The sequence below is a fragment of the Cupressus sempervirens genome, chromosome 3, assembly GCF_028749045.1.
Source record: "Cupressus sempervirens isolate cs-2001-9-10 chromosome 3, ASM2874904v1, whole genome shotgun sequence".
NCBI lineage: Eukaryota > Viridiplantae > Streptophyta > Pinopsida > Cupressales > Cupressaceae > Cupressus > Cupressus sempervirens.
In genome coordinates, this window is record NC_143120.1 from 21,286,462 (window position 1) to 21,294,447 (window position 7,986).

At 34.0% G+C, this 7,986-nt stretch overlaps 1 pseudogene across 1 annotated transcript; it reads right to left on the bottom strand.

Annotated features, from left to right (window-relative positions):
- Positions 1–1,525: 1,525 nt before the first annotated feature.
- LOC149564546 (uncharacterized) lies at positions 1,526–7,674 on the bottom strand (annotated as a pseudogene). Its single transcript, XR_016361850.1, has 7 exons — positions 4,470–7,674; positions 4,133–4,321; positions 3,793–3,859; positions 3,087–3,197; positions 2,794–2,983; positions 1,949–2,702; positions 1,526–1,844 (listed from the first exon to the last, which is right to left on the bottom strand). The product of XR_016361850.1 is annotated as an uncharacterized LOC149564546 (transcript).
- Positions 7,675–7,986: the final 312 nt, after the last annotated feature.

A 7,986-nucleotide genomic window follows, 5' to 3' on the forward strand; every position in this document is an offset into this window, starting at 1 on the left:
TTAAAATGTTTATTTCATAGTTTTTAAAAAATTTAAATTTAAATTTTATATTCATATTTAAAAAATATACTAGTAAAATTGAAATACAAGCACCCCTAATTTAAAATTTGAATTATCATTTAAAATTTAAAATATTACCATTAATTTTATTTTTATTAATTGTTGATGAAAAATAATAATTAGCAAGTTATATATTAGGTTTTCTTTAATATTTTACGACACATAATGCATAATGCATGGTAAAAATAATGTTCAACATACAAAGTTAATTTCTATTATATTATTTTATAATACATATTACAATATTAAAATATTCTATAGTACATAATTAAATATTAATAATTGTACTATATATCTAATCTTTTTAAACTTCAATTTCCTATACATATTCATTATTATAATATTGAATATTGTTTCTATTACAATACATTCTAATGGTAAGTACATGCCACTGCGTGGCACTTGTTTGATATGCACTTTACCATCAATAATGAAAACAAAAATTAAGTCATTAATTTAAAAAAATGTTGAAGTAACTTTGAATGATTCAAACTGGGCAGTAGTTGTTTAATAGAGTTTAATTGTGTCAAAAAAATAAAAGAGTCTTTATACATTTATATAAATCTATTTTTCCTAAAACATTTTCTACATTAAATATTATTTTTATTTTCAAAATTTGTTAGCCTCGTGTCTCTTTCTTTTTAAATTTGTGAACCAAACAATACTTAAACAAGGAAAACCTACAACTCACCCCCATGGTGGCGTGCTTTTAAAATAAAAAGAGGGATGAACAATACGCCCTCTGATAACTTGAAATTTTTGAAGTTGGGAATAAGTTAGTACTGCACCAGATCAAGAATCATAAAAGAATGTTAACACATAGTAAGGAATAGGCTATTTGCTTGTGAGATTGTCTCCATTTGCATGTGAAACAAGAATTAGGTTTTGATAAAAGGAGAGTGCTTAGATGTCTTCGCATTGTCTTACTTGATAAATGGAATGCAGTGCATAAAATTACAGGCTGTAGATTCAAACTCTCCATACTAATCGCACATATATATTCTTTTCTACTTTTCTAATAGAATGATTCCTTGCAAACCAATTTTGTGCGCACACATTAAACAAATCTCAATTGTCTCAAATCTATAGGTTGCATATATTAAGAATGAAATTCAACTATTTTGAAAATTGCATTAAAAAAACTACCATTTTGTTTTCCCAAGCAATGATTACAACTTCTGTATTCCAGTTAAAGTTCCGTACTCCAGCAGAAGAAGTGAAAATACTGGCAAAGGCACGGATAGAGGAGGATGTTGATAAGAAACGTCAACGTCAATGCAAACACTGGACATGTCACCAACCGCTTTTTCACATTTTCTGACAGATTTTCTTCTCTCCGGCATCCCAGAATTCCGGCATGTCACAACATTCCGACCAGAACTCTCCTAGGAATAAGGCTATCGGCTTAATCATCAAAACCATCATTTATCATAATCACATAATAGATTTGCAATACAGAACCACCTAAACAAAACATGTTTATTGAAGTGACAAGTTATATACATAATTCAATAAACAGAATTACAATAAATTAGCCAACATTGGTTTCTGCTACTATTTGAAGAGACTAAAAGCCAAACGGAGGATGTGACTGACAAATAATGAAAATACAATATGAGCTTAACCAAGCAAACATCAATCAATGCTGCTCTGTTTATTTCAAGGAGCAAAAGGAATTGTCCCGCTTGGGAAGGAAAATGTGGGAAATCTTCCTTGTACAACAGATTCTTGGGGTTGCTATCCTCAACACAGTAGGGATGGAAATCTCATAAATAAGGCAATACCTGCAGCCCAATGCCAATCAAATATGGAAAATGTAAGGATCATCAAAAGTAAAGAAATGTTGAAATTGTTACAATGAAAATAAAGCAAATTCTCTTCGGCTTACTGTTCTTAAGCTTTATTGGTTCAGAAGGTTTAAACAATCTTCCCTCATGTGAGAAAGTGTCGGGAAACCAACGGATTCAAATATAAGATTGCTCTTCGGCACTCTACAATCTGTTTTCTCCAGGTATGGCTGTGTATACATTCAAGAATGTTACGGAAACCAATTCAAATAATACGAATGAGCTGATATTAGATCTTGTGTTGCCACAATGGTTATGTTAGTTAAGAAAACCCTAAATTGAATATCCGTAGTTTTAAATTTTTCAATAGAATATAATCATCAAAATTTTGAACATGTTAAAAACAATACCAGAATTGTGAACTATGCCTCAGTTGCCTTGGAGATGCTTGAACCATAAAGAATACGTCGGTCCACTTGTGATTGGAAACAATGTATTGTGTTCTTGGGCATATCAAGACATCCACTGACACTAAATTTATAAGAGCTACTCTTTTCCTTTCCTTGAGTTTGCCGTTTCATTTAATTTCAAGACAAAATCTTTAGTAATGTATTTTGATCTTTGTTCAATGAAAATCTGAAATCCCAAGCTCTGTACAAGAACAGTTGGTGGAATTCAAGCTTTTTTCACCTGCATTCCAGATTGGTGTTGTGAAGAGAAGTGTCTCTTTCCCTTTCATATGCTCTAATACAGTTTCTATCGCAGGCAAAAATTTGAAGAGAATGAGAACAATGTCGTTCCTTTTGTTATGAACAATCTTTCGAACAGCATTAGCATCACTTTCTGTTGTTAATTCTGTATGGCCAACCGAACAATAATTAGCATTAGCATTAGCCTATTGTTTGAACATCTTGATGCTTGAAATAAAAAGAGGAATTATTCTTACCATCGAAATCAGCACTGAAAATGCCACGAATTGTATTCCAAATTGTTACTGTGAAGAGAAGATGTCTGCACCTTCCATATGCTCTATGTGACCAATTACCCCACCTAAGTAATTGAAGACAATGGAGCGAATATCCTTCCTCTTGTTCTCAACAATCTTTCTATCTGCTGTACTTTCTGCTACTCATTCTCTAATGTTAACCAGATAATAATTAGCACTTTATTAGGGATAGCACTATCTAATATCGGAAACATATTGAGGCTTGATATAAAAATTGAAATTATTCTTATTACCATTCAAATCGGCTCTGAAATTAATTTTGTACTTTCCCCACAAAAACTGCTTTCTTTGCAACACAATGTTAAACATTCAGCAATGACCTGCTTTTAACTTTTCAGCAAAATCTGCCAATTTAAGATATCAAATATTTACAACGTAGAAAATACAATACACTGGCAACAAATCAGAGATGCTACAATTGTCCACAAAATATGTAACTTTAACTTTAATAGTTTAATTAATAAAAAAGACTATTCATAAAATAATTATTTCTTTAAACTCTATTCGACTTCAAGCATATTTTCCACTTCGAAGACAACCTCATTTGAATTCCTAACAATCGAATGATAATATAGAAAGGAAATACTTTTTCTCTGATTCATGCCTCGTAAACTTTGAACTAAATGGTCAATTATAAACTGCCTTCGTTGCACATCCCTAGAAATCCCTTTTAACAGTTTTAACCTTGAATAAATGCCTTTAACTGTTATAGAATAAATAAGACTCATGCAAATTTCTTGTTAACCAAAACCACAATAAGTAATTATCCAATGCAAAGTGAGTATCATGTGTTTCTGGTAGAGCGGCTGTTGCTTAAAATTTGAATAGATGATTCTCCTAAGCTCCACTTAAAATTTGCTAAGAAATTGAGAAATTTGAATGGATAACCTGCACACTGAAATCATATCAAACTTCATCTGTCACTCAAATTAAAAACACCTCTGGTTGAACTGCAGCGCTCCCTGAAGTGGATGAGTCAATTATTTCTTCCATTCTGCTCATTGTCCTGCAATTAATCATGCAACATCAAGGAGAGATATAATTGTTTCAAATTGAATGCTTTAATAAAAAAGTTAAAAAATAAAAATCTCAAAGACATTATTTATTGAATGAACAGAACAGGTCAGAACTAGTAATAATGTTTGTCAAATCTTTGAAATTGTATGATAACCTTTTGTACGGTGAATGTTTGCAAGTCCATTCTAGCATTCATTATGTAGAGCAAAGATTGTAGTGGAGAAAAGCAATGAAAAATGAGAATTGAGTTTGTTCTCCGTACCTGTGTAATTCTGAAACTTGACAGTTACAGAACTAATGATGGTAGAAAGATATGAAGGAATTTGTTGTGTAAATTTCTATTTTCAGCAAGAGGAAATTGCATTTATTGAGGAACAAAACATGCTCCATTTGTGAATGATGGTGCCTGATCTAGATATCGAACATAATATTGTAGACTTGCAATTGGAACCTGACATAATACACATAAGATTACGTTTATTATAGTTGTACAATGTGGTTTTAAGCAACTCTACAAAAGCATTTTCAATATAAAGAAAATATGTGATTTACTTGGAAAATCATTAACAGCACAAATAAAATTTGTGAATTAAACTTACTTTGTCTTCATGTTGAATATACAAACATAAAGGAGATCAAGATCGAAAGATATAATCATTATATTGTATTGTAAAATCTTTTTCTGAATGCTTGGAAAAGGTAGTCAATAGTTTCATCCATTACTCTGAAACATTTTGCTCTGCAAGATTCACTAAAACACAACATCCAAATTACACCTGAAAATCCAAGTGCATTGCCCATTCCCATTCCCACATCCCGCCACATATCTTCTTGCAACATTTCTTCATTTTCTTCATCATCATCAATGGAAGAAACAGGATGATTTCTTGAACATGACACATTGATTTGTAGGCCACATAGATCTAACTTGTTGGAAAATGATGAAGCATTAAATGTCATCATTTGTCCTCCTTGTGGTAACACTCCTGATAGGTTATTATGAGAGACATCAAAGTGGCTCAAATATGTAAGATGCATCAGCTCAACAGGAAACATCCCAACAAATTCATTTCTAGACAGGTCAAGTGATTCTAGCCGTACCATGCTTCCCAAAGATTTTGGAATCTCGCCACTGAAATGATTCCGTGAAACATTGAGAGTTATCAATCCTTTGAGGGATTGAATATCCCAAGGTATTTTGCCTTTTAAATTGTTGTCTGATAGATCGAGACATTTTACTAATGTCAATAATCTCACATACTCCATGTCTTGTCCTTTGTTTTTGATGATTATACTATCTATGTAAATGATACCACCACCTATCAATTCAAGAGTTTCTGTGTTTTCTGTCTGATTTGCCATTGTAGTCAAGTTCATAAAGCCACTTGGAACAATGCCTGAAAATTTGTTGCTTCACAAATCTAATATTTGAAGACTTTGTAGTTTTGATAATTCTGAGGGTATCTGGCTGACAAATCTATTTGATTTCAATATCAGGATGCAAAGCCTTTGCAAGCTTTCAATCCATGTAGAAATACCCCCATGCATATTGTTGTTCCTCAAGTCTAAGATTTCCAAAGAGGTACAATTTCTAAGGAATGATGGGATGTCCCCGTTTAGTCTATTGAAACCCAATTTCAATGTTTCAAGATGAGTCATGTTTCCAAAAATATTTGGAATTGTGCCCTTAAGATCATTCTTTTCCAGATTAAGCATGGACAACATGGAGCATTGGTACAAACTTGAGGGAATGTTACCTCTAAGCATGTTATGTGACAAATCCAAAACTTCTAAATTATTTGACTTGCAGATAGAATGTGGAATGACACCAGCCAAATTGTTTTTTGCTACTGACAAAAATTGTAGATTTTGTCCAATTTTACCAATTCTTGTTGGGATGGGTCCATGAAATAGATTCTCTGAAAGATCCAAGAAGTTCACATTTTGTAGAGGAAGGGGAATATTTCCCTACAACTTATTATTATGCAAATCAATAGTTGAGCCTTCAAAATCAGTATGCTCAAATCCAAGCAACTTAAGGGGTAAATTACCTACAAATTGATTAGAAGAGAGGTTAAGATAATAAAGGTCCCTAGAATCCCATAGCCAATCAGGAATACTTCCACTAAGAGAGTTCTCAGACAAATCTAGTACGCATAAGAAGTATTGAGTTGAAATAAAAGCTGGAAAATCTCCTTGCATATTACAAGATCCCAAATCCATGTATTGAAGTTGAAAGTTAGGAATATAAGTGGCATTCACTTTTATGGTCAGCATATTCCTAGAAAGAGATAACTCTTGAAAATTATGCATTTTATCAAAAAGAGAAAGTGTCAAAGTTCCATTTAGTTGGTTGTGTGTAAGATCAAGTGTCCTTAATTTGGTGAGCTCACCTAAGAAGGTTGGGATTGTGCCATTCAAAGAGTTATATCTCAGGGAAAGATATGCAAGCTTTGATAGCTTACCTAAAAATGCTGGGATGTGGCCACTTAAAGAGTTGTAACTTAAGTCAAGATATGTGAGCTTTGATAGCTTACCCAAAAATGTTGGAATATGGCCACTTAAAGAATTGGAACTTAGGTCAAGATATGTGAGCTTTGATAGCTTACCCAAAAATGCTGAGATGGTACCACTGTGAGAGCCTCCATATAGGACAAGATGTCCCAGTTTCGAAAGGTTACCTAAGAAGGGTGGGATTGTCTCATTCAAAGAGTTAAAACTCAACTCAAGATATGTAAGTTCTAATAACTGACCCAAAGATGTTGGGATGATGCCACTCAAGGAATCTCCCAAAGTAAGATGTATGAGTTTGGAAAGGTTGCCCAATTTTGGAGGGATTGTACCATTCAAATAATTAGAACTCAGCCCAAGAAATGTGAGCTCTGAAAGCTTACACATAGATGATGGAATTGTGCCACTCAAAGAGTTCTGAGAGAGATCAAGGTGTGTGAGCTTTGATAGATTTCCTAGAAATGTAGGAATTGTACCATTCAAAGAATTAGAACTCAGCTCAAGATATCTGAGCTCTGAAAGCTCACACATAGATGATGGAATGGTGCCACTCAAAGAATTCTGAGAGATATCAAGGTGTGTGAGCTTTGATAGATTTCCTAGAAATGTTGGAATTGTACCATTCAAGGAATTAGAACTCAACTTAAGATATGTGAGCTTTGACAACTTACCCAAAAATATTGGAATGGTGTCACTTAAAGAATTCTGAGAGAGATCAAGGTATTTGAGTTTGGAAAGGTCACCCAAAAATGTAGGAATTGTACCATTCAAATAATTCCAATACAGATCAAGATATGTTAAGTTATAGAGGTTGGCGATCTCTTTTGGAATTTGACCAACAAAGTTAGAGCCATACAAGCTTAAATACCTCAAGTTGCTGAGCTTGGAAAACTGTGAAGGGATTGCAAGAGAAGGGAAGAAGCCACTCTCACTCAAGTTCAAGCGCTGGAGATGCCGCAGTTGGAATAGTCCTCCACGAAGTTCTGTCCATGACATGAATGGCCAGGGGGAATTGACATCAGTAATCCATGAGGCATGAAGGGACTGAGGGCTGAGATCCAGGGAGATGACGTGGGCAGTGATTGGGTGGCATGTCACTCCCTCCCATTCGCAGCAGTTAAATCCCTTCCACGATTGCAGAGTGTTGAAAGAGGAAGTGAAGTTGAGGCCCTCTTTCAAATCCAGCAGGGAATTCCTGTCATCTACATGACATGATTCAGATGAACAAGGAATTCCTCTCATCAGAATTACTAACAACAACAACATCATCATCATCACAGCCTTCATTGCAGATTGCACTACACCTTGTCTACTCTTCCTTCAAACATCTCTCTCTCTCTGTCGAGGAAAATGATGGTAAACTAAGCTGATTTATAATTGTGTCTCTGCTCAGAGTGACAGTAGGATGAAATCTCCTCCATTCAAAATTTCCACGATTGTGGCCTTCCGTAAAGTCATGCTTATTTCCACACTTGTTTGAAGTGTGTGGATAAATAGGGATTCCTACTGTTTGTTGTACAGCTTTAATGGTTTCCTTGTCATATATTAATCTAATCTTTTTCTACGATTCTTTGGCCTTTGTGCTTCTAGGCTGTTTCTCTGTTC